The sequence below is a fragment of the Lonchura striata genome, chromosome 7, assembly GCF_050655825.1.
Source record: "Lonchura striata isolate lonStrDom1 chromosome 7, ASM5065582v1, whole genome shotgun sequence".
In the NCBI taxonomy this organism is placed as follows: Eukaryota; Metazoa; Chordata; class Aves; order Passeriformes; family Estrildidae; genus Lonchura; species Lonchura striata.
In genome coordinates, this window is record NC_140709.1 from 33,453,481 (window position 1) to 33,481,435 (window position 27,955).

The 27,955-nt window shown below is 40.6% G+C and overlaps 1 protein-coding gene across 41 annotated transcripts in view; it reads left to right on the forward strand.

Moving 5' to 3' along the window:
• MAP2 (microtubule associated protein 2) overlaps positions 1-27,955 on the forward strand; it is a 233,749-nt gene that overhangs the window by 11,569 nt on the left and 194,225 nt on the right. For 7 of the 41 annotated variants that reach the window (XM_085585410.1, XM_085585423.1, XM_085585409.1 and 4 more), the window contains exon 2: positions 14,096-14,170. The exons of the other annotated variants lie outside the window; for them this stretch is intronic. The gene's annotated coding sequence lies outside the window, so the exon portion shown is untranslated. The remainder of the gene's footprint in view (positions 1-14,095; positions 14,171-27,955) is intronic. 41 annotated transcript variants of the gene reach the window in all.

Below are 27,955 nucleotides of genomic sequence, written 5' to 3' on the forward strand. Positions count from 1 at the left end.
TGGAGACTTGTTTCAGCTGTTAGAGGTAGGTTCAGAGCTGACAGGTCAGTAGGAATAGAATTTGCCTGTTCCAGCAGCTGTTGAACAACAGATAAAAAAGAAGTGGCTATCTCCTTATATTCACCTCTTTTCACCATCCAAGCACAACATGCATTCCTTTAGGATTCTGTTCCTTTCATGCCTTTGCAGTTGGAAAATCTAGTGGATTTATCTGCCATACTGCTCTTACCTGCAGGCAGAGGTTGATCTAGATTGAAGTGTAATCCTCCTAGGTTAATAAATAAACCCTGCCCCATGTCTGTGTCACTAAGCAGATGAGTAGCTCTTTCAAGAATGTTTTGAAGCTTGTGAAAATAATTTCTAGCAGAAACTTGCATTTTAAAATATATTAAAATATACAGATAGTAAAATGAACAAACAAGTAAGTGTGCCTTGAGAATAAAGGTACTATATCTCTAGACACTTGTTAACATTTCCCTTTCTGTGATGGATTTACTTCATAGCTGAACTTGAAAATCCTTCACAACTGGCACTGGTGCTGGGCAATTTCCCCTTCCAGTGTAGGTCTGTCTGCATTCATCTCTTTCAATTTGTTACCTTTCAGTTTAATCACTCATTTTGTATTGAAACATGGCTCTGGGCAGAGCTTCACATAACTAAGAAACCTGCTGTATAGCTAAAACTTTGGAAAAAGAACATGTGATATTCTTCTGCTGGATTTTGTTTTGAAACGAGATGTTGCATGTTTTCTGAGGAGTTTGGGATCATGGGCAGGACAACTGTGGGATGAGCAGTGCGTGTGAGCTTGGTGGGGCTCTGGGATAGTATTGAGAGTTACTGGTGTGTCCATCACACTTGTGCTCTTGGTGTTGGTTTTAGGTTGTCCTGTTTGCTTAGGTCTTGATCCACAGTAGAACTGGAGAAGCTCTTCTGGGCTTGAAAGTGATTCCTTTTGAAATTTTCTGGGCAAATTTTTGGCTTTGTCTCTGTACCCACCAATAAATCAATCAGGGCCTGTTATATCCCCACAGGCAGTGAAGGCCTGGGGTGCCTGTAGACTGTGCTGAGGGCTGATGGGGCAGTGGCTCTTCAGGGTACTTGGGTGCTCAGGACCAGCAAAGCAGGTTCCTGGCTATTGGGCAGAGGATGCATTTTTGCCCTGTGTATCTCTGAGCAGCAGCTGTTTCTATTTTGTAACCTGCTAATTCCAAAGCACAGCAGGACCATCCTGACTCTGCAGAGTTCCCCAGGACAAACTGCTTTTCCATAGACTGGAGGAGTCACAAGGGCTTTTGTCTTTGCTGTAAAAATGAGTTTTCCCTGTCATGTTTGAGAAATACAATTTTTCTGTGCATGCCACTGACCATGTTACTCGTACATAACCAGTCTGAAACATTCCTGAGAACTGACTACTGCAAGTAAACAAATAAATATTTTCTGGATTTGGCCTGAAGAGAGAGAAGGTGGAACTGAGCTACAGGCTGTGAGATGCACCTGCTGAATGCCATGGCAGCAGAGAGAAGCTTGTCTCCACCTGATCTTGGGGGGAGATGATGTGATGTAGCAGATGCTCTGCAAAGAGGAGCCTGGTGGACAAGTGCTGTTGAGTCTGTACAATTAATTGTCACAAATGGCAGCCAAAAAGGGACTTACATAGGCAACTAGTGGCTGCACTGGTGATGATGCTCAGCTGAAACAAAGCCCAGGGGTTGAAATCAAGCCCATGCTGCCAATTGACCTTTCTCTGGGATGGAGGGTAAGCAGCCAAGAACTATGCGGAGTGATGTCTCCCAGGAGCAAAAGGACATCCCAAAGACAATGCAACTGATTTTGAAAAAACATATCAGGAAAATTGGATCTACAGATTTGAACAGACTCTTGTTATGGGCTAAAGACTGTGATCTGACTCTAAATAGCACCAATGTTTTCGACCCTCAGACATGGGATGCTTCAGGGGACACTTTGTTGTACCAAGTTATGAGGGGTGACAGAGCACTGGCAGAACTTTTGTGTCCATGGTGGGCAGTGTTTGTGGCGCTCATAGTGCACACAGCGCCTGGAGACCGGAATAAGAAGGACGCTTGTGTCGCCTGGATAGTCACACCAGCCCCTTCTGCACCACCACTGAGTGAAACACAACATTCTGATCATAAGCCTGTCGGGGCTGTGGAAGGAGAACTGGAGAATGACCCCTTTGTCCCCCGATTCTTTTGCTCCTGGGGGGCAGCCTGATCTTTTCCACCGCAATCTGCATGATTGATGGGCAGCAGTGAGAAAACAAGCTGCTGTGGAGGGGGATGTGGATTTATTCCATGCTTTTCTGGTTGCTTACCAGCCCAATTAACCACCTAGATGGAGAGGCTTGCCTTATGGTATCATAAAAGAGCCCAGCAGCACCAGCAAAAGCAGCAGGACATCCCTGCTCCCCGCACATGGCAGGATTTACCCGAGGAAGGGAAGAAGCCTGACCAAGATGAACTGTATCCTGCTGACTACCTGCAATGTTCTGATTGCTTCTTGTGATGGACGCTCCTGTAATAATCCTGATTTGAAAGTTGTCCTCTCAAGCTGAAATTACATAAAACCATTAACTCATTTCTATATTGCTTGTTTTCAGTTCCTGTCTGTAGGCAGAAACATTCCCTTTAAGTTATTCCTTTTAAGTTATTTCCCAAGGATCTGTGTGTTGAATCCCTGTCTCCATTAATGGGAAAGATGTTACGAGTTTTTGGGTGTTGTGATCTGTCTGCCTGTTCATGGGGAAAGTAAGTTCTTGTGAAGTTATGTTATCTTGTGGAGAACCTGGGCAAACTCCAGTGAGTGAAGGAGACAAACTGTAAAATTCTAAAGAGTTGAAATGGCACATATACTTCCCTACTTCATCCTAGCTTTTGGGTTTTGCTGAGAACAGTGATGTGCAAACATAACACTTTAAGCTCTAGAGATGAGGCAAACTGATGTTACATGTTTTCCTGAATTTGGTAGGTTGAAATATGTTCATGTCATGATTGATACCTTTTCCACGTGTATTTTTGCTTCCACCCTGTCCTGGTTTCACTGTACAGGTGAACATGTGAAAGACGTTCAGACGTTCAGCATCATTTCTTGTCCACTTTTGCAGCCCATGGAGTACCTGGCTCCATAAAGACTGATAATGGTCCAGCCTATACATCCAAACAGATGGCTGATTTTTTTAATTTGTGGGGTTGCACTTAGTCATGGGTATTCCACGTTCCCCTATGGATCAAGCAATTGTTGAACAGCCCCATAGGACTCTCAAGTCCATGTTGTTAATATAAAATCCATTTTGAAAATACAGTTCACAGGATCTAACCATACTGATAGATTGTGCTGCTCCCTGAAAGAAATCAAATTACCCTGGTTATCCATCTTGCTTAGTACATTTTAAATCACCTGTTTTCTTTATAAATGATACTATTATAAAAACTGCTCTTACCGTGGAAGTTAATTTTTGTTTTTTTTTTGTGAAGTACACAAAGCATAGGGTCACAGTGAAAATGTTGCACTTCCTATTAACAGTCAGAAATAGTCCTGACAGTATTTTGGTGATAGTCACAGGGACATATGTGTGGTAACAAACAGCCCTTCTAGGCTTTCTGCTGTGGGCTCTGAAGTTTGCTGTGCTGCAGCTGACTTGCTTGCAATAAAGCCCTTTTCTGTGTCTTTAATGAGGGACTTTCCTGAGGTAGAAATTGCCTTCCTTGGAATTAGGGGAGGAGGAGTAACGTGGTATTGTGAAGAAAAGCTAAGCCAGGAAACACCTGGCAACCAGATGGCCCCTAGCATGCTGCATTGTACCCACACCTTCATTAAGGATTACTTTGGCTGTCTCTGGGTAATAGATTTAGAGGTTTGGGGTCACAAAGAATTAGAAAATTGTAGCCAGTTGCAATTAAACATGAGTTATTTTTAGAGGACAAAGAACTGAGCTGAAAGCTGAATTAGAGCTACTTGAAATGTTAGGGCTCAAATACTAGGGTGGCATTTTCTAGGTGACTGACAAAGTAGCCCATGCGCTCCAAGAGGCACAAAGCCACCCAGGGTGGTGACAGGTGGTCTAGAGATGGCAGAGCTGTGAGCAATGACAGTAATGTGCAAGTGACATTAATTCTACTTCCTCAGGGCAAGTGGTGTTAGGTACTTCCCTCTGAATATTCATGTGTGCAACAGATAAAGGTTCCTTAGACTATTAGTGGAATAGAACTGCGCTTTGTACTGTGATTTGTATAAGCCTGGCTCATTATCTTACACTTAAGTTTTACCTACATTTAATTTTGTTTTGTGTTTCACCATCAAAGTGCCTGAAGTCCAAGAAAGGCAGGCTCAAGGTTATAAACTTTTCAGGTGAATACATAAGAATATTAGTAGGGAAATAGACATCTGGGCAGAACAGTACATGACACCTTTTTTGGTGTTGTTGACCACTTGGCAGCAGTGGGTGGTGCGTGGGGGTCAGGAATTCAGGCTGACCCTGTGTGGTTGCCCAGAAGTGAGCAAGAGGAAACTGCTCTCCCTCCTACACCCTCAATACTCACCTGCTTACTCCAGCAGGTAAAAAGAGGCATGGCAGTACTGACGTGTGTGGGTGTGTTTTGGCTGTCTCACAGCTGCTCAGGGAGATGCCTTTTCTGGAGGGAACTGCTCTCTGAATAAGTGTAGGCACACGTTTTTGGTGATTGGGAGGAGGGCTGGGGCTGAGCCCCATCCCCAGTGGGTTCAGCTGTGCAGGACAGGTGAATGATATTGAAGGTAACGAGCCATGGAGTGCCCAGGGGCACTGAGCAACCTCCAAAGGGCACAGAGGCACACAGGGGCACTGTAGCAACATGAGGGGATAAAAGGCTGGGCTGAAGAGTAATAAAGAGCAGATGCCTGAAGCCTCCTGGGGTAAGGTATATGGGCTGATGCTTTCTGAAATTGTGTGGTGATACTCTGTGCATTGTGGCCGTCTCAACTGTGACATGTGCTATGACAAATAAGTGGCTCAGATCTTGTTTTTTTTTTTGCTGAATCCAGGACTGATTGATACTGCCTTGTAGCTCACCTCCTCCTTGCCCTGCCTTGAAAGGTTTTTAGTTACCTTGGGAGAATAACACATGTTAAAGAAACTTTGCTAGTCCAGGTGCTGTGTAAATGCAGGTTGCCTTCCTTACAAACACTTTGGAGCATCTTCAGGAAGCCTGAATAGGTTGTTCATAACTTTCATTCTCATGATGTTGATGCAATAATGAGAGCCTTGCTGGCTTTTGTCCTGTATATTCTTTTGAGCAGCTTATTTACAGTGAGTGTATCTCTGTCAGTGTAATGTTAAAATGTTTGTAAGCACAACTTGAAAACTCTTGCAAATGGAACACAAATTTAATTACTTGTTAGCAGTGATATCAAAGCTTATTGTGAATTTAATGCAGCGAGTTCTAAGGAGCCCACCTAAAAACCTTGCTTTATGAATTGCTTCAGCTTTTAAGTCCACATCTGTGGGGTTGGTTCTACAGCTGTGATCCTTGTTAAAGACAATCTACACTTCCATTATGCAACTGAAGTGTTTTTATTTTATTAAAAACAAGCCAATGGTCCTCTACCACATGGTATGGGGCCACCATATAAATATGGAACAACTCTCTTGAAAGGGTGGATCAAGTTGGTCAGTAAGTCTTTCCATTTCCTTGTCTCTGAATCTGAAAGGTTATATGGCATTTATTTTACCTTCAAGAGAGGAAAACTAAATCTTTGCAGTTCTTGAAAGCTACTGCCCCAGGTTAGGCAGTCTTTACCCTAATAGTTTGGTTCGCAGAGAGGCAAAAATATTCTTTTGCTGTGTATTGATGTATCTTCAACCAGCAAAAACCCCTCAGCAACAGCTTGGAAAGGAAAGCAGGGGGAGTGTGCCTGAAGGATTTACTGTGCTGCTCTTGGTTTTCCCTTGTGAAAAGCCCAGCTGTTTGAAGTTGAAATTAAGATGTAAATCCTAAATTAGGCATAACTAGGGTGCTTCCTTTAGACAATGTCTGATGCAGGCAGCTTTGGTTTTAGGAGTATGCAGGTTTTTCAGTGTTTGAGCTGTGAGTGAGGGAGGAGATGATTAGCAATTAACAAATTGTGTTGGTGCTCTCCAGAGTTGGGACAAATACAGAACACGAGTTCATTTTCTCCAGGAGTCCTGCTGATGATGATGTGTAAATCTGATGAAGACCTGTAATTCTACATGTACAGAATTCCTACTCCAGTAATGCATTGGTATTAAAATGAGCAGAAGGTTGTTCTATGGGTCTTTCTGTATTTTGTGTGCATTTTGCAGAGTTGGAAGGGATAAGTCCTGGGATGTCTTGCCTTGGTCAGGTTACCATGGGCCTGCCAAAGTGCTGAAGAGCTCTGTGAGCTGGGTTGCAAGGTGGCTTGCCTTAGCTAGGAATCTTGACTTTGTTTCTGCTGGGTTTTCTTAGTCCCTGAAAGAAACATGTTTTGCAGAAACATTTGAAGTAGTAACACAGGCACAATAACCTCATTTTTGTCAGGGAGCTGGAGTTAGTTCCAACACTGTGGAACTTGCCAGAGGCATGAGCATGTATGAAGGAGTAGAGAGAGTTTAGGTTGGAATGGGCCTGGGGAAGCAGGCTGGGACTCATTCCCATCTGGAAGCTGAGTGACTGTGGTGTTTGTTATTCTTCGGTGTTGGGGTTTTGGCACCTGCTTTCACACTAAATCAGCTCTTGAGAATGTTGTAAAGGTCTATAAATGCCTCTGTAAAGGTGCTTAGGGCTCTCTGCTTGTGTCTGACAACTTAAGGCTCCTCATTTCTCTTTCTCCCTCTTTTTTTCCCCTCTCTCACCTTTTCTCCCCCAGAAGATTGTGGTGTAGTGTAGGGGATGTTAATGACAATGTTAATGATAAAATAGTTTCAAGACTTCAAACTTACAACAAATTAATAGTAGTAATTATTGTTTACAATATTACTTTTGCTAGGGAATGTCATGAAATACTGAGGTGTGTCACACAGACATTCATGGGCTAAAGAGGTCGTAAGTGGTCTTGAGTTTTATGGCTAAGGCTGACATAATTTTTCAATCTAGATAAAGACCTCTTTCAGCCGAGCTTTTAAAAAGTGTTATGAAGTGGTCTTGTGTGTGATTTAATCAGGGTCCTGTACATTGATGTTTACTTTGATGACTCAGAGACATAAATAGCATTATGCTTTAAAATAGTGCTTTTTCACATTGTCTATCTTAACATATTAACTAGGGAGGCAGAAAGCAAAGCAAATGTTTGTTTTCCTTTTTCCCTACTGAAAAGCTATTGTTCAATTTTGGTTTTGCCATGTATTTTTTTTTATGGTGACTACTGGCGAAATCATGCTCTTAGTCAGATGGAAAAATGCATCTTTATAAAATGTCATTGAGATACTGGAAAACTCCTAGCTGGGCTAATGTTCTTATTCTAAGCTAATAGCTTAGATACTTCCTGCAGTTTCCTGGAGTCATTTAATGGGCTACTTTAAGTCCTGTATTTGTGAATCTTGAGCTATGACTCAGGGATTTAATTTTTCTTTTCCATTTGGGGCAGAGACTAAAATAAAGATGATTTTCTACAAGTGCCCAATCCTGAATTTGACAATTTTGTAGAGAATTACTACATTTCTATGAAAGTTTTAAACCAGCTTAGTCCTTTACTAGAGAATTATTCTTCATCATGCCATCTGTTGCTTAGAAAAATTCTTCAGGAAGTCTTTTCTTCCCCCAAAGTGTTCAGGATATTAAAAACTTCTTACAGAACTGATTTTCATTGCTGTGAATTTGCACAAGGATATTCCATACTGATCAGCATTGATCCTTTTATTAATTTCCAGTCAACTTTTCATTGTACATCTGTACTAATACAACTGTTTATGCATGTGTATGTCTATGTGTGCTCATATATGACTCCTCTGAGCTGCATGGAACTTAATATACAAATACTACTGGAGTCTAATACTTGGATTGTATTAAACAGAAGTAGTGCCAACAGTAGGGACATGATTGCCAATAGACGAGAGCTGTCACCTGGACAGTTTTCAAGTGAAACATGTTTTACCTGCAATGAACCTGCATCATTCAGTTTTGCACTGAAGTCCCTGAATCACTAAACCTTTCTGCATACTACATTCATATGCCATGATAATAGCTCCTGCACATCCAGAAAAACTCTAAATAGGAAGCTTTTCCTATGGCAGCAATGATGAAATGTAAAGAATGTTAGAATAACCTGTACATGTCTTTTGAAATATGAACATTCATATTATAACCATATTTATGATCAATTGACAAGAAAAGGACTATTAAATAATCTTATTAGATTCCTAAGTTTTACCCCACTTGACATGCTGAGATGATTTCTACAGTATAAATTGATAACTATGCACTTAGTCCTTTTCCCTCATTTGCTTGGTTGTATGAATCATATCTATGAGAACCTTAGAGGGAATAAATAGGTTTTGTTTCTTGCTCTGTAAAGGGGAAGGTTCTGTGTTCTGTGTCCTGTTGCAGAAGAGGCTGATATTACTACTGATTGTGAGGCTCAGGTTCTTGATTGCCAGCTTTACTCTCCTTAAGGAAGGGAGCTGTCATGCAAAGCTTTACCAAGGGCCCTGGATATCAGATTGAGTCTGCTATTTCACTGTGAATTCAATTGGAGAGCAGGAATACAGGATAGAAAAGTGATGTGTAAACTAGAGCTGCCTGTTTGATTCATTGAAAATAAGTATGTATTATTAATTATCATCTTCCATTGAAAGAGCTTCTGAAGGCAGATTAAATATTGTGGGGAGTTGTCTAAGATGTTGCTGAGACATTCTTTACCTAGAATTGTAAAAAGAATTAAAGTCTGCTTTATATTTGGTTGGTAAAGTTAGTACAACATTCATTTTATAACAAACCTTATTCAGTGCTTTAATTTATTCTCTACAAAGCTTGTGGGAGGGACAGTAGTAACTGGGATGAGATTTTTAGTGATTTCTCCATAATTTTCTAGATTGTCCTACAAGTGAGCAGCATAGAAACCTTGCTAAAAATTACGGCATAATTGCTGATGCATTGGGATTTATGAAGGGATTTCTTGCAGAGCAAGGACAACATATAACAAAATTAATGGCCTGCCAGCTTTAGATCTTTTTTTAAAGGGAGAAAGTACAGATCCTTCAGTGTCACTTGCACATTATCACACATAACTTGTGTGATGATTTTTGGGAAGGATGAGGGAGACTTCCCCCCTGTTTTAGACCATGAACATAAGCTGGCAAATTAATCTATAGGTGTGTGAATATGCATGCAGGTGAGCATTCACATGGGTTTTGTTCTGTACTCATTGAAGCAGCAGAGAGAGGGAGATTAGTTTGTGCTGGGTCTGAAACTGCAGTGTTTCAAAGGTAAATGACATTTCTATTCACTCTTTCTTTATATTATATTCTATGGTCTTGATAGTTAAACAGTTAAGCCTGGACTCTAGAAAACTCCTAGAAAACTTTTTATGAGAGTTATTTTGCAATAAAACAACATGCTTTATAAATCTTGATGTGTCAATGGAAGGTCACCTGCTCTAACATCAATTAGGATTTACTCTCTAGGTATAAGTGAAATCTGTGCCTGACTTACTAATTGTTGGACATAAGATAAAATAAAACTTTGATGTAGTAACTAAAAATTGACATTTTCCAGTCAAAGACAAAACCTGTTTTTGGGTGGTTTTTTCAGTTGTGATTGAGGTTCTTCTCCTTTAGCAAAAAATCGGGTATCTTGTGGCATCAATGCCAGTCTGTTCTTTAGGGATAGCAAGGAGCCTGTGCTTGTAGACTGTTGCAGGATTAACACCTAAAGTGTGGTTATTCCCTTTCCTGCTCTTCAGACAGTGCATACCCAGCTGTGGCACTGTCCTCGGAACTGTCAAAACTTAGCTCAGAACAACCTGTATTAGGAGAAAATCTGTGGGTACAAATTTCAAAATTGTATGTATTATAAAAAACACAGGTTTTACTCTGCTCTGAAACTGGCTCCTAAATACGCAGGGAGAACTATGTTGATGCCAAGGGATCTAGAGAGGAAAGGCATGCTTGAACTGAGCACTTTGCCTGTGTTCTGTGGTGTTGTCTGAGGTAGATGATTGTGTGTCTCTTTGGGCAGGCAGGGGACTGCTGCCTTTTAGGAGAAACAGCACTTCATGGTCCCTCTATTCTCCAAGGATGTCTGGGTGATTTTGTTATTTCCTTCATAGTTTTCATCTCAAGAGTATTGCTTTGGTGCAGGTTTTTAAAGCCCTCACACTCTTCCCAAATGCACTGATGATAACACCATGTACTGTCCAGGTACCTGTACAGACTTCCTGATTGATAAATGTTCATTAGTTCATATCTTGGACATTAATCCCATAAGCCAGCTCCAATCAGCAGCTGAAGTGGGGACAAGTCTTTCTTTGAGCACAGGGCACATAGAAGAGAAAAAGGCAGGTCTTAAATCAGTGTGTAATTTAATTGTTTTGGTTTTCTTGAAGCCTTGAAGCAATGCAGGTTTTTTGAAGCTGACATAACAAAATACTGGGATATGCTGCCAAGTCCATGTGGGTGGAGAAAAAAAGGAGGTGTTACTGATTTTTGTAAACACTTGTGTTCTCAAGAAAGAAAGACAAAAAGGAAAAGACTTTCCCAATAGTTCTTTGAGAATGTAAATGCCATGAGTATTTTGGTCAACAGCAGAAATGGCATTTCCTGTGCTGTCTTCTTTATTGCTCAATTGCCTTGTCCTAGTTACATAAGTTGTAGTTTATCAACTGGAGCAGATGCATAGAAAACCAGTTGGAGAACTCTACGAGTCATTCATCACCTTCTCAAAATTTCCAGCTGAATTACTCATCTCACAGTTGCTGTGAAAAGAGACCTCAGGTGTTCTGCATCAAAGCATTGAAGTTGCATCCTTTCACCTGTAAACTAAATAGTTTTGCCTTATATTTGATGAGATTTAGGTGGAAAACTTGAAAATTAGCACAAACATGTATAGTTTTCCACAGAGACAAATCTCAAAACTTTTTAGCAATTATGTGACTCTTTGTCATCCTTGATAAAAACCTATTTCTTGCAGTGGTTGGAGACAAATTAGTTGTCACACTTATATTTATACCTTATGTCGTGAGGGATGCTTGTCACCAGCCTACATAAACCATTTGCTTTACAACAGCATATTGATCAGTCCAATATAATGCTTTATTTGCATAACCAAATCTAGAGAAGATACTTTTTATCAAGAGATTCTATGTGTAGATGATTAATTATGACAGATGTAAATAGTGTTCAAGTAATTTTGAGTTCTTTAAAAGGGCCAGTGATTTTTAAAATGTGTGGCAGTGCACAGTGTGGCCTGGAAGTGGAGACTCTCTAATGGCTGTTCACTTTGATTTGTAGGAGAAGAGCCTGGATTCATAACACTGTTTGCTCTCCATTCTGGGCCTCTTGCTAGGCTGATACAAGATGGCCCTCTAAAGATGCTGAACTTTTTATTAATCTTATTATTGAGTGCACTCTACATTAAAAGAGTGCTTTGCTGTTCAGAGCTCTAAGGTGCTACAGAGTAGGGGCAACATTACTTGAAATTGTAATGGTCAACTCAGTTCCAGGCCATCAAAGGAAGGAGATGTTGGAAGAAAACAAACTAAAAAATCTGGCCCCAAATGGAGCAGAGGACACAGTGTTTAGAATAGCAGAAATGTGGGAATCTGGGGGGCTCACTTTATATTACATGTCTCTGTTTGTGAGAGCAGGGATTTAAATTGTGTAGTGACTTTTGGTGAATTGGCATGTAAATGGAGGAACATGCTTGGTTTTGTTTCTTCTTGCAAGCCTGACCTGAAGTTGTTAGCTGTGGAGCTGTTGATCCCAGCAGCAAAAACAGCCTGTTGTAATAATCACTGGATCAGGCGGTGGGACTGCTAGGTCTTGTTTCCTTAAATTGGCCTGGTAGTGCCTTTCAATCAGTGGCACTAGAGTGAATAATAAACTCGAGATTTGTCCTGGTATCCTCATTGTAGGCCATAGGTCTTACAATGTAAGTTATTAAATTACTGTAGATGAAACACCAGAGAGATTGGTCCTTGAGTCCCTTGGGGACTGTGGAATTGCAAATTAACTCCTCACAATTTACTTAATCAGAGCATGTATTTATTTTCTCAGAAAACCTTCTCTTGTGACAAAAGTTCATGGAGCGGCTAATTGGAGCAGAGGTACAGCTGGGACTCTCAGCTTCCTTCTGAGAGTAGCAAGCTCCTTTTGTGCATTTCTGTGCCAGCACTCTGTGATGTACTGATATGTAAGGACTCTACATTGAACCTCTGTCAGGGGCAGATGGGCCCAAAACTCCTCAGCACTCACTGTGGAGAAAAACTACTGTGCTGACACAGTGCCTCATAGGTAATGTGGCTTGCCCGAGTTTCCAACATGCTCTTTGTTCTTCTCACTATAAATAATTCTGCAGGTGATATTTTTGTTACTGTTACTTGTCTTTTAAAACAAAAATTTCTACTCTTTTGTGATACATCTTAAGGTGATGCATCTCCAAGTTCATTGGATCTGTGGTGTCAACTCCAGTTTGTATAGTTTAGATTGTAGGAGAGCTTTAGAGCATGAGATCTTTTCTGCTAGTCTGAAAAATGTAGATCCTCAAAGAAGATGAGTCCAAATGTTTGGCTCTTCTGTGATCTCTTGCCTTCCACATGCTTGCAGGTGTGGATGTAGGGGCTGAAACCTATAAGGCTGGTATTTTGAAGAGGATCTGAGTGAAATGTAGTGGGAATTGGGATGCACACAAATCCTGGATTTTTTTGTACTAAGCCCAAAAAGTCATGTGCAGCTCTTGAGGGCTGGCTGCTGCCCATGTAATGTGTTCCCTCATATGTAATCCAAGTGAAATGTTTTCCTTCTGAGCAGCTCAGTGTCTGGGTGGGTGACTGCATGGAGCTGTGTGAGGTGGATGTTCAGGCTGCCCAGGTGCCACCTGGCTGAGGAACCTGTTGTCCTCCTCCCAGTTGTCCCAGAGGACTTTGGCCTGATGTTGATGTCCTAATTCCCTCCATGCAGTGTAAGACTCTTAGGTCTTGAGTACAGGGACAATGTTTGTCCTCAGAAAGTGTGTTGCTGTTTCAGCTCATGAGATGGAATGAGGGAAAACAAGGCTTTAGTAGTCATAGTTAAGTTTTTATTTTGAGAGAAAGAGAACATGAGGTGAATGTGTCACTCAGTTTAGTTTTCATAATGCTCATTAAGTTTATTTTCAGTGTATTGGCATTATGTTCAGGTTATCTAATGAGCTTGCAATTACTCCTTCTCTTTTTTTGTCCCCAGTTCTCATCTCTGCTATTACCACCATGAAAAAAAGCATTCTATAGCAATAGGTTTGCTGCTCTAAATGAAGGGAGTTCTTTTAACAAAAGTTGATTTAGTGTCTGAAACCAGAAGAGTCAGGTATCCTGGATCAGTTGGCTGTAGTGGTGAAGACCAGCTGACACAAGTGCTTTTTGTTTTGTCCTTAGAGACAAGTATTTTTCTGATCAAGAAGGATATGCAACTTTAGGAAATCAGGAATAACTACTTTAACATCTGGTGTCAACCCAAAAAATCAAGAATACCAGAATATTATTTTTCTGTAATTAAGGCTGTGTTTCCAATGTAAAGACTTTCAGTATCTGTAGGGATTACAGGGTAATAATAATTTGGCAATAAAAAAAAGGAAAGAAAAATTTGCCAGTTGAAAGTTGGCTTCAGATATATTCTCCTGAGTTTATTTTTTTTACCATATCATAACAAAAACAAATTGTTATATTTAGAGTATATCAGATAAAAAAATTCCTAGCAGTCTGTCATCTGGGGTTGAATCTTTGTAATGAGAACTGTCATCTCAAAAGGACAGATTCCATTTTGGTGTTTAAAATGCCTGGGTTTTTTTTGTTTGGTTTTTTCTTTTTTCAGTTGATGTTTTGGTGTTTTTTTTTTTTGTTTTTTTTTTTTTTTAATAAAGCATGCTTACCTATCCTGTAGATTGCAAACAATCTATGTGTCTCTAAATTCTAGCTCTGCTGGAAGTGCTGGGAAGTGAGGTTCCTGGGAAGTCCTGGCATGCATCTGTATGCTCCTCTAGGGACACAGGTATGCTTAAAGTTGTGTCCTTGCATGCCATGGCTGTTAGTGAGGGCTGGCTTCTTCATCATGCACAGGCTGTGACAGTGCCACGTGGATGCATGCTTATGGATACAGATCCTGATCCTGTGCTCTGGAAAGAGCCACTCTGGTTCCACTGGAGTGCTTTGAAAAGGAGTGGATTGCTCTGGGAAGCTGTGACTCCACTGTGGCTCTGCCTGCTCCATTCCCCCTTTTCCCTTTGCCTTGAGGAGAACCAGTGCCTAGTACAAACCCAGTGATTTCCAGGAAATCATTCTAGTCTGCTTTGCAGTAATTCTCTGAGTGAATTTGTTTGGTAAATTAACAATAATGTCTGGGATACAGAGTGCAGAGTTTCCTGAAGGGAAAACAAATATGGATTTAATATAAAGAGTTAATTTACATGTTTCTGTTTTGAAAACAAATTTTTTCACTGTTCTGGAAGCTGGGTGAATAGTCCTGGAAGCACAGAGAAACAGGAATAGGAAATATGCAGCTTGAGTGTAATATTTGAGATACTGCCCTGTGCAGAGGCTGACCTGGAGACTCCAGCCTAGCACTTTGAAGTGGAGCTGCTGATACAATCCTTTCTAAATAACAGATTTTAGTTTGTTTTGCTTTTTTTGTAATATGTCGGTTGTGAATCCTTGTTTGCATTATTCACCAGGCCTCAAAGATGGAGGAATAGCTTTTAATGAATTAATGCACTAATATTTTTCCATCAAGAACTGAGTCAGTTCCTGGAGGGCGAGCATCTGTTTCCATTTGAGGTGTGTGACCATTCAGACCGTGGCATCTTTGCTGGCCACTGAAGAGGCCAGCTGCATGGATAATGGATCTTGGGATCTGGTGCTCTGTCAGCAGCTGGACTGCACCATCATGGAGTTTCATGCAGGCTGTACATAAGGGTTGGGTCAAGCAGCACAGTGAGTGAGGCCTGGGTAAAGATAGTGCAGATAGGCAATGCTGTGGTACCTCCCAAAATAGTAATTTAATGTTTGTCCTCTTCTTGGAGCGCATGCGCTTAGGCAGAGGTTACTGCTTCAGCCACTGGTACTCATTCCTGGCTGAGACAACCGTGCTGTAGGCTCTCTCTCCCAGTTTGCTGAACTGAGTAACTGTGCTAACTTAGCTTGGTTCAACAAATTCCTGTGAGTAGCTGGATTGACAGCTGGTGGGGAGGCAGCCCCAGAAGGAGATAGTGTGTTTATGATGACTGGGTAGTAGTAACTGGAGAGATACCAATGCATTTTCTTTTGTAGGCAGTATGGGAAGGCCAGCTTTGTGTTTATTTTTTAAAAACCTTTCTTGCAGTTTAAAACCACCTCTCTGTTTAGAGCAGTTGAGCCTTTGGAAGTGCTTGTGGCCAGAGACACCAGCCAGCAGCACCTGCAAGTGGACACCTAGCTAATGCTTGGTCCCTTTTCAGTTTCATGACATCTTGGGAAGAGAGATCAAAAGACTTGGGAAAACTGGTGAGGATGAGTGGATGAATTGAAAACAAAATTATTTGGTCCAACTTGTCACTGGAGGAAGATGTGTTCCTCTGTTTTGTAGTCAGAGTACTTCCAGGGCTTTGCCTTTGCTGGCTAGGATTACATGGGCCATGTGACAATCAAGGGCATTCTCTGCTGCTGTAGACTGTTGTAGGCACACGGTGTGTGGGATTGGGATGGGGCTGGGCTGTGGCACTCAGAGTGTGGGGATTGGGATTGGGATTGGGATGGGGCTGGGCTGTGGCACTCGGTGTGTGGGATTGGGATTGGGATGGGGCTGGGCTGTGGCACTCGGTGTGTGGGATTGGGATTGGGATGGGGCTGGGCTGTGGCACTCGGTGTGTGGGATTGGGATTTGGATTGGGATGGGGCTGGGCTGTGGCACTCAGTGTGTGGGATTGGGATTGGGATGGGGCTGGGCTGTGGCACTCGGTGTGTGGGATTGGGATTGGGATGGGGCTGGGCTGTGGCACTCGGTGTGTGGGATTGGGATTGGGATGGGGCTGGGCTGTGGCACTCGGTGTGTGGGATTGGGATGGGGCTGCAGCCCAGCCTCATCCCCAGTGGGCTCAGCTGTGAGCAGCAGGTGAGCAGCACTGACAGCAATGAGCCAGGGAGTGCCCAGGGGCACTGAGCAATCTCCAAAGGGCACAGAGGGCACACAGGGGCACTCACTGCATGTGGGATGAAGTGTATAAAAGGTTGCACTGTAGAATAATAAAGAGCTGTGGATGCTTGAAGCCTTCTTCAGTGTCAGTTGTGCCTCCACTGTCATCCTGACAGTAGACCAGTGGTGATTCATAACTCAATGTGTCGTTAGGAATTTTTCCTGTTGTTTGTACCCTCTCTTATTACTAGGCCTTCTCTGCAGATTCGTCTGTGACTTGCCCCTCTGCAAGGATGAGATGCTTTCTGACAGCAACTGCATAGTGTGTGTGGGCAGGTTTGAGTGGTTGTCCTGAAAAGTCTGAGAGTCAGGTGGAGCTCTTTGGTTTCACTGTCTGACCAAAAGATGACAGTGATTTGTTTAAAGATATTCTGACTGCTTAATTACATACGTTATGTTTAGAGGGTTCTAGTCACTTCAAGTGAGGGATCATAAATAGCTAAAATGTGTTCCTTTTCCAGACTGGTATATAGCTAAATGGATTGCATGACACTAGACCAACCTTGCCAGCCACTGAGATGCTCTTGCTGCACAGAGACTCAAGTTTGTTTTCAGAAGCTAGTGAGGGTTTTGCCTTTCACTCAGGCTCAGTTTTCTGAATCACTTAGTCAAGTTTTACTATGTTTTCTTCTTGGTAGGGAGTCCCACCACTGAGAGTTCAAATGCTTGCTCCTTTTTGTGTGAGAAATAGTCTGTCACAGCAAGCAGTGTGGGTAGACCTGAACTCCACACTGCCACTACATTTTTGGGAAATTCCATAACAGTGGTATAATGTGTCATTGGGAGTTATTGTGCTATTTCCTAGTAAGATTTAGCTCTAAGCTGGAGTTGTCTCTAAAATGCTTTTGTTCAGATGTAATATAATGTATCAGGGTGTTTCTTGCTTTCAAGACAGAAGTAACACATTGAATCTCCAAAATGCTTCAAAATGGGAACAGAGGTCTTACTGTAAAGTAAGTTATAAGCAAAGGTTTAACAAAGTAAATTAGAATTTCTGGTAAGATTCTTATATCTGTCTTTGGGAGTGACACTCTGCAGAATTGTAGTGCTTTCCTGTCTCAGTTCCTGCAACTGTGGCTCAGTTGCACACAGGTGCATTGTTTTTAGCTGAAACATGCTACAATCCATCCTTCAGACAGGTGAGCTCTGGAAGCACAGCTAACTATGAATAGGGCATATTATGGCCAGTTTGAGGTTCTCCAGTGTAAAACCAACATTGATATGTACTGGAATGAATTCACTGGGTGATTAAGGAGACAGTGAGGTTTGAGGAGAGACACAAAGAGAGATGTTTTTTCTTTCATCTGCTGAGAGGGGAGGTTATTCAGGAGTTTCAGTGCCGCCTTTAGCTACCTTGTGGGTAGGGAGGGTGTAGAACAAAAGTGCATGATGAAGGAGACAGGCAAAGATGCAAGTTGAAACAGAATAAATTCCAGATAGATCTAAAAAAACCCTTTTATATCATTGAGGGTGGTCAAACACTGGAACAGAGACACTGAGGGGTTGTAGACTCTTCGGTCCTGGAGGTATTTTGAAGTTTAGCTGGGTGAGGACTGGGTGAACTGCTTGGGATAGGTGCAAAGGGAAGAAGTCCTTCCAGCCTGTGTCATTCTGTGATTCTAGATCTATGTGAAGACTGTAGCCTCTTGAATGGAAACTGATGAGGAGGATCAGATGTTCCTGAGAGTACTCAGCTCTTGTTTGACTTGTGCAGCTCTTGTGTAACTAACTCATGGGTTCAGTTCTGGCATTGGCTTTGAGTGTTACAGATACAGTAAAGCAGGAGTGCAAGTTCTCCTCCCATACTGGCTCGTGCTCTGTTGCCATTCTGGTTTGGAGGGTTTGCTGTAAGCTGTTGAACAATAATTTTGTGTAATTAAATACCTATTATTAGTAGATATTTAGACTAGAGACTCAACAAGGTAAGGGCCTTGTCAAGCCTCTAAAGGGGAAGAAATGATGCCTTAAGTTTCAGCTTCCATATTTTTCAGATTCTGTGCTGCCTAGGGGTGTAGCTCTGAGCTTCATATTAAGTGTTAGTAGGTTCTCTTAACAGGTAGGTAGATAAAACAATCCTTTTCCAGCTTGAGACTGAGGACAACTGTTGAAAGCTTCAGGCCAAAAAGTATAAACAATAGGCAACTGAAGAAGAGGAAACAGGAAGGATGGGACTTCATAACCTGAAGCTGTAATTGACAATTAACTCTAATATGCAAATGGACCAAAACATATAAAAGTGTGAGACCTTGTGACCAGTTGTCCATTTTGTGACCATTTTGGATCCATCTTGGATGTAGCCCTGGCTGGGCTCTTGTGCTGCCCAAGGTGGATCCTTTAAGCCCTTTCAAGAAATACCTACTTTATTCCTTTAGCTCTGTCTATTCTCTGTTCCAGGTTCAGCCTCTCAAGGCATCAGATGTGGTGGAGTTGTGAAGAACAGCAAAGAAACATCAGCAGATGAACAAAACTAGCAGAGTAGCTTTCTGTAGCAGCTTTTTCCACTCCTATATATGTATACCCTAGCTGCTTATTAAAAGGAACCCCTCTATATGATGTTCCTGGCCAGGCAGAGTCTTTTTTAAGTGCCAGGGAAAGAAAGAGCTGTACTGCTTTTCCTCAAGAAAGAAGGCACAGGGCCCCAGATGGGTCATCAGAAAATCATAGCAAAGATAGGAAGAGGGTGGTTTTATTTGCAGCACTTAACAATTTGCCTGCTGAACCACCACATGGTCCATGGGCAATTCATGACCAAAATAGCTGGTTCTGCACAGCAGCTATTCTGTTTGAGCATCAGTATGTGTCCACTGATTGTAGGTAGTTTTTTTCCTCCTTTGGCTAGTCTGTGAGTAACAAATGCTTTTACCAAGATCAAGCTGCTGGCTGTTGCTATAACTTGTGTCAAGGTTAAATGTCTTCTGCCTGGTTAAGACTGACTTTTATGAGGTAGGATGTGAAAAGTGAATGAACCTCAGAAAAACAGGAGCAATACCAGCTTCTGGTTTGTGTCTCAGTACCATCTTGGGAATCTGCTATGGAAATGTTTAGAGTAAAAAATGTATTTATTTGATGATTGGAAACATCTTTCAGAAGCTTCTAAAAAGTGTTTGAGATAAACAGCACCTTTCATTTGTGGCTAATATCAGACTATTATTAAGATTTATTGCTTTCTCAAGGATCTCTTCATTCCAGTGCATTACTGTGCTTGGGCTCTCTGCCAGATCTGAGCCCTGCACAGTATCCCTTAGCAAATGAACATGGGAACATATGAACATGGTATTTCTGTGACCATCACTCTAACAGCAGAATTTCACTGACCCCTGACATTTTATCTGGTAAGTTCAGACAAAATTAGTCAGTATAATTTCCCTGGTGCTGAAAGCTTCACATGCACTGCAAAATGGAGCATGAGATAATCTACCATAATGTATTTCCTGAGCAAATCTCATTACTTTTCTGTCTTGGGGAAGTGTCACAGTGATAATTCTCTAGATACATTTGCTTTCCATCTCTCTTGGTGAATGAGAAAGGGAGATAGAGTAGGAGATCTAAACTTTGTTTTCAAGGTCCCACAGGCACCATTGCCCGTAAGGCAATATGTTGTTTAACAACTCAGGGGCTGTGTACCACTTCACTTTTCTCAGTAAATATACTGGGAGTAAAATGTTTGTTTGTTTATGCTGTCCCAGTGTTATTACTACACAGTAAAGCTTGATGTGTCTTTTGTATTTAGTAAATGCACAAAATGCACAAAAGATTGTGCATTTGTATTTCGTGAATGGATCACACATTGACAAATGAACCAAACCAAAGCTAGCCAAACCAACAAGAAGAAAATGAGAACATCTGTGTCTGGGTAGAGAGTTTAATTAGTTCTCCCCTGTGGTCTCTTTCTTATCCTGCTAACATTGCTTTGCTCACTGTCAAAGATACATACCTTGTAGCTTCTTAAATGTGTATTTGGGTATTGCCCCAGACAGCAGCTGTGGTATGTGATTTGCTTGTGTGGGAGAAGGAATTGGGAGGTTTGGGAGGTGCTTCTGTGCCAGGATCTCAGCTTTCACCTCCCTGCAGGAACAGCTGGGAGCTGTGCTGCTCCTCTGGGGAGAGCTGGGGGTGTGTTTGGTGTCATGAAATCAGAAACTCTTCAGAAGTTCTTACAGTATTTCTGATGCACCATGACTCAGATGAGGTCCTGATTTTATCTGTGGCTCCATGGCCTGTATAGTATGAAAAAAATTGTCTGGTAGCATTTTATTTTAATACTTGGTGAATTGTTGCATACCACTAACCTTTCCTTAACAGTTTACTACAGCCAGTAAAAGTGGTCTATGAATGGTAAACAAACCATAATTTTTTAGTGTCATGATACAAAATTAATTGGATTTATGTGAGACAATCCTTCATTTCCTGTATTGCTGTTTCTGGTTTGCTACTTCTTTCCTGCTATTAGTTGCTTAGTCAGGTATGGTAGCTTTGTTTCACTGCCTTTGTACTACAGGTGAGGTTTGTACAGGAAGTAATGAACAATGAGTGGAACTCATTTGCTTTATGATTTGTGTTTGCTTGCACAATTAAATATGTTCTAAAAGGCTGAAATACCTAGTATATTATTACTGCCACTACGAAGCAAGACATGCTGCTTACATGTTTAAAAATCATTATTTAGGGCTGACTGAATGACAAATTTCTTCCCCCATACTGAGTAAAAGTCTGAAAGTATTACAGTGTTTATTACAAAAATACCCTGTAGAACTACTGATGGCTTAGATTTACAGTCCTTTAGAATATTACTGATACCTTAAATAAACTGTGTGAGTGCACATGCAAACATATATTCTGCTGATAAACATATTTTTAGATGTTGATGTTCTTGACTAGGACTGACAGAACTGTGCCAAATAAACACCCCAAGTCTGTGAGAAGATTTGTTGTCCAAGGAGGTAGGTAATTTTCTTAGGGCCACTGTTATTCTCGTCTTTTTGGAGCTGTAATACATGAAGCCACTTGGGTTTAAGGGTGTAAATATTGCTGGAAATGAAGCAATAATACAATTTCTGTGAGAAACCTGATGGATAGTTGATGATCATTAATCAGTACTTTTTTTCTTGTTTCTAAACAGAGTGGAGAACAAAGCAGTGTGTCCATCAAATGAGTACAGAAATTATTGTTAATCTTTCTGAAGTGCCTTCTGGTGGTAATGAAAACTGCACCCACAATTAAAAAGAACCAAAAATAAGTATTTGTCCACATGAGAACTCTTGAGGAAGAGATAAACAAGGCAATATTAATGGGGCTGTCAGAATTGTCTGTAAGTCAAAAGAACAGAGAATAAAATCAGTCTAGATTTCAGCAGCTAATTCAGGACACAACATCACTGAGGGCAGCAAGCCCCAGATTGTGTTCTTATATGTCCCAGGGTATGCATTTATTTACTGTTTTTCTTACTGAACTTGAAGATGTTTAGCTCCTAAAGCAGTGCTTTCTCTTTTTTAATTCAGCCACGTGGAAACTTAGTGTGTGCAGAGAGTTGTCAAGTGGAGTCTGTGGAGTTGCAGCAAGGCTGAGAAATGTTTCAGTGTGATTCTTGAAATTGGGACTTAAGTTTTCCTGTGGCTTAAGGGATGCTGGAACTAAGTGTCCTTGCCCTAAAACTATTGTATGTGCTGCAAGGCAGGCTGCCTGGGCTTGGCACTACAATTCCTTGTGATTTGTCTGGACATCACAGTAGGACAAGGATGGAGGAGAGCTGAGCACTGATTCACCCAGAGTTACAGCTATGCCCTGCTGTCCCCACACATCAGTGAAGTATCTGCTCTCTGTTGTCCCCAACCTGCACCTGTACTTCCCTTTAAGGAGGACATTTGCCTTTCAAGGGCTGCAGAGGGTGGATTCTCCCCTGAGCTGGTGTTGCTGTTAGAAGGGCTGAAAGTGTGGAACTTTGGCTAATGGCACTTATTAAGAAGTGGGCTGGAGCAGCTCCAGTGTTAATAGCAGAACTGTGAACCCTGCTCCCAATGACTGAGGACCAGGTGCGAGGTGTTTGTGTTAGCCTTGGTGGGTAATGAGGTGTGATGTCGTACCAGCTGCTCACTGCACTGTACCATACCCAGTCTCTCAAATTAACCCTTGTGGTTCCTCTTTCTACTGAAATAATTCCTTGTCAGAGGATCTGCAGTGGCTATTTCCCTTCTGCATTAAATTTTTTCACCTTTGCCTCTATGGACTGTTTTGTTTATTTAGTTGGGGTTTTCTTGCTATGATGTCTCCCTGTCCTAGTCCCTTCGTTCCCACAGTGTTGGTTTTTTGTCCAATCCTGTTGAAGTGTCCACAGGCTGAGAAACATAGCACATGGCTGGATGCTCCTGAAAAGAAAGGTGAAAGAGTAATAAATGATGCACAATAGCCTAAATATGCCAGATAGCCATGGATACCCAAAAAGGGGATTTATGATGTTACGATGTTTTAACCTACTGCAGGGTCTGATTAAATTTATGTTAGTCTAAAACAGTTGATGTTTTATCTGCATTTGAAAGGGGAACACTTTCACCTTCAAACACTGCATTGAGTTCCTCGTGATCTTTACATCACAGACTTGCCTGAAATTGTTGACATCACCAGACACAGTATATGCTGGCAAAAAAGGATGCCTTTTTTTTTAGATGTAAATCAGGCCAGCCTGATAGTTATATTTTAAGGGTGGGGAGAGAAAGTCAGTAAGATATCTGTGATTTAATCCCCTTATCATTGTTTTTGTGGCAATGGGAGCTAGATAAGAAGTTAGGTTTGCAGGGACAGCTAGTAAAAAGTTGTGTGCATGACTGGGTTGTTGCTGGGCTTTGCTTTGCACTGCCACAGATAGTTTTACCTGTGCACATGGCATTTGGGTGTGTGTTGGCCAAGACCACCTTCTAATCAAAAACCAACCCAGTTCCAAAGCTGGCATCAGCAGTGACAGACTCCCTGTAGAGTGGAAGCAGAGCTCCACAGTATGCAGCAGATGTTGCCCACTGGCTGGCAGATACATTCAAAATCAATTGTAAAACTGGATTTGTGATTTTGCAAGTTCAATTGAACAAGAACACATGCCATTTGATGGGTCTGTGTGCTTTAAGAGAGAGAACTATATTTTTGATAGACTGGAGTTCTCTGAAAGAATAAAAGCAAATCTTGCAGCTTTGCTCTGTGAAATAGGACACTAAATTGCACCTGGGTGCTGGAAAGACAGGTTTACTCCTTGTTTTGTATATAAACTCCACATGGGTGGTCGTATGTAACTACTTTGCTCTGTGATGCAAAGATCCCTGATGTTGTCCATGACATAGAAGTGGGCATATAAATGGAGAGGTGAAGACAATTAGGATGTGAACAAACGTTGTACTATTGCAGCTGTAGAGCTGCTGGGATGTCAAATGTGTTCCTGGGCCTTGTGGTCAGAGTAGCTACCTTTGGATTCTCTCACACAGGACTCTGTTTGGTCTGTTCTGCTGCCAGAGTGACGTGGTGGCAATGAGGTAGCTGGGTACAGTTGTGGTAAGGTCTCTGAAAGTTGGGAAGTTACTTTGGTTGTGTTCCAGACCCAACCTTTGAGGTCATGTAGGTGCCAATGTAGATTATAGTTCAGTAGCAGGGCTCTGTTTTTTTTTTGTTTTTATTTTTCTTTTAGTTTTGGAGGTGTATGCTGCATGTATGGGGAGAAGGCCAGATAAACGTCAGTGTCAGTAGTTTTTGGGAATTGAGAGTTGAAACAGTTTGTACTGGTACATTTTGTTATTTCTCTGAAATAACGCCTAAATTGAAATCACACTTCTTAAAGAGTAATGTGCTGGAGAAACTTTTTAAGGTGTAAGCAGTGGCTGAAAAACAGGGCATTTGCAGTACACAGTGCACTTCTCACCAAGGCCTTGAGGTAAAATTATGGTGTGGCATTCTGCCACTACTTCTGTTTATTTTATCTTTTCAAGCATCTGTTGTTCCTTGGAAATATTTTAATTGTGTCCTTTTGAAGTATCATTTTGATGATTCGGCGATAGGTGGAAATAAGATGCTGTAACATATTGTGGCTGCCTGAATGGCTGAGTGGCTGTGCTGATGGGAAAATGATGGAAAGTTCAAGAAATGACTACTAAGTAGAATATCCCAGCTGTCCTAAAGCACTGAGACTATAGCATACGACAGAGGCAAAACCCCTGTGTGTTGCAGAAGAGCACAGAACATAAAAGAAGTTACCACTTAAATGTATAAAATATAAGATAAATACACTTCTAAGAGATGGCTTATCTTTCCTTATATTGCTACTCATTTGAGAATGGGAAGGAAAAGTGTGATCAGGTTCCCAGCTCTTCAGTGATTGCTCTGAGGAATATCTGGTTCTTTCTGCTGCATTGTGTGGGTGGAGTGCCCTGCTTTATCCACATCTATTGCCAACCTGGTAGAGATGCCATGAAAAAGAAGGTTAATGAGTCATTATGACAATCTCTGCCACCCTACCATTGTATTGTATAGAGATATTTTCCTTTATATTATGCTACTTTATAATATATGGAAAATTCTCATAGGAAAAAAAATCCCAACCAAAGTACTAACAACCATTAGTTTCAAAACATTCCTTTGGGATAGAGTCCACGAAAGTTGTCAGACATCTCTTTAGGATTAATTCAGTGGCCTCAAAACAAAGTGAAAAGAACAGAAGGAATGAATAAAATGCCTTTCCCCAGAAGGATACTATTTACAAAGGAAACTCTTGTAATCTATTGAACATGGAGATATTAATCTCCTTTTAATACTATGATATGTTTAAGAAAAGAAAGGGAGGGATTTCCATTAGGAAAACTTGAGATCTGGAATAGTTGCCAGAATGGAATATAAGCTCGAAAACAAAGATCTACATCTGATCTGCACAAAACTGAAATGGTTGGGAATGTTTTCAGAGTTTGTCATTTTATCAAAGGAGATAATTTAGAAAATAATTGAAAATGTTTGTGTCTGATGGACAAATTTCAGAAATAGTATTATTTATTTTGTAATATAATTTCTTTTTTCTGCAGCAGCAAGTATTAATGAATATCTTCATTAAATGTTGCCATATAGCATAGTTGCAGAAATTAATTTTAATTTTATGTACCATAATGAGGATGGCTTGGATAATATAAGCAAACATTGAAAAGGATGGGAAGCTTTCACTACTGGAATTTAGAAGAAATTTTTAAATTACTTTTTTCCTTAGTTTCTCCTGAACTACTTGCACACTGTTTGCAAGCAGTTTGATATTCCAAATTTTTCAGTGTCTGGTCAAAGGAAATTAAGCAACCCTGAAGGATAAAGGAGAATTGACTAAAAATTGAAAGCTTTTTGCTGTTTTTATCTAATGCATTTTTCCAAGACTTTACCTGTTTTAATCTGCAGGCAAGACATAAATGAAAAAGAGTGTCTTCCCATGGTTGTTTCATTAATCATGATGAAATTGGATTTACCAAAAAATTAATCCTCTTGTATTTGCTTAAAAGTTCTAAGTATGTAAATGGGCAATAAGCCTATTCTGAAGAACACAGAAGAGGTAATATTTTTATAACAGCTACCAAGTCAGTTATATTAATTAATCTTCTCCACTGCAGCAGGAAAATACTGAGATATTTGATTTACTTTTTCCCATGGCCTCTGCAAAAGGAGTGTATTGTGCACTTTGTTGCAGGGATACTTACAAGCACAGATGTTGTTTTTAAACAGAATTACGCCTTTTTTGCTAGAAAACAACGTTGAAGATTATGTTATTGTCAAACAGAACATAATATGAAAGTTCTTTATTTCACCTTGTAATATGCAGTTTGAGTGATGTACTTCAGTTATTCTGATTATTTTTCCTTAGCTGTTGTCTAAATGTTTAATGCTTAATATAATTTGTCTTTTGGAAATTGCATATAGAATTTATAGGCTCCTCTTCCTCCCATTGTAAAGCATAATTCATGTGTGTGCTTTCCTGCGAAATTGGGTAATTTGAAAGTCTGGTTCCTTGGTATGAAGCTTCTGCTTTAGTAGAAGGACAAGGCTCTGGAAACTCATGGTGAGGTATTTGCCATACCAGTGACATATTTTTATTGTGTTAAATATCTTAATAAGATAAATATCACCAGCACAGCATTTTTTAAATTGGAAGATTGCTGCTTTAAAATTTGTGGAAGGATTATAAAGAAAAACAGAAGTCATTTTCTTGCAAGGTGGAGAAAAGAATAGAATTATCCACAAAATGGTATAAGAAAAGCACCTTTAACTTCAAATTTTTCACAAAAGCTGCATGATTTGTACCAGCATTACATACCACCACAGTGCTGTTAAAAGTTTATTTGATTACAGGATTAGCTAGGCCACTTTTCACTTTTCCTTCAGAAGCTGTTGCTCCATGAGAAAGCTGCCTTTCTGGGTGCTTTGTGCAGGTAAAAGTTGTTGCTGTGTGTTTAGCTGGACAGTTGTGGTCTCTGCTCTTGTAAAATCCAGAAGGATTTTCCAGGCATCTGGAAAAGGGGGAGCAGAGAGGATATCTAGCTTGTGGTTCTTCAGAGAAGCAGCCAGTAATGTCTATTGAGGTATGTCTGTGTATATATCTATATTTCTATCTATAATATTATATATATATATATATATATATATATATATATTTAGTATCTATCTATAGCTATGTGTGTGCATGGTAACTCATCAGTGTCTCATCTGAACTGGGTACACGCAAGGTAAAGATCCTTCACACAATTTAGCAGCACATTTTAGCTTTTTTTCTTTTTTGGTTGCAGAAATTGCTTATATTTTGCTTGATGAAAGAATATGGTTTACAAGACCCAGTTCTGAGTCATATTTTATGTATGTCTAGTCCCATTACCCTCTTCAAAAGGTACAGAATATTAGGTGTACTATTTTTTTTTTGGGTGGTGATTAGCACTTTGTGTTCTGTGGTCTGTACATGCTACTGTGTTTTCAGAAATTCGTCCCCTAAAGCTAAGAAGTCTAAATAATTGGTGTAACCTCAGCCATTATCTGGGAAAGTAAATGTAATTTTATCAATTTATTTTCTAACCTGACAGGAAAATAAATCCTTTAATGTTTTCCCTATATGCCATGTTAAGTAGGTCTTCTCTAAAGAAATCCTTGTTGTAGAAGCTTACTGGGTAATTCACATGATTTCAGAGGTAGGGATAGAATATGTAGGTAAGTATTTTAAGTGATGGTTAGTAACCAGAACTAGTGTCCTGGACAGGTGTGAATGATGAAAGCAAAGCTGTCAGTTCATATCATTGGAGTTAACACTGATGATGTGAATGATTTCCTTGCCAAGATAAAACATGGAAATGAAGAAAACCCTGAGCAACACTGGGATTTTTTATTTATCCATCTCTTATTCTTCAAGAAAAGGACAGGTGTAAACATTCCCTGATGCGCATGACGAGGTGTGTTCTCTTTATTTGTCTCATTTACCTTGGTTGGTATTTTATTTATGGTCTCAAGTGGGAAGTTGTGCTTTCATTCTGTGCCTTGCCTTAAGGCAAGTACTCTCTGAGCAAATGGGAGTGACAGAAAGTACACATGCTGTGGCTACAGAGCCAGCTCAGGTGTGCTGAGCATCTT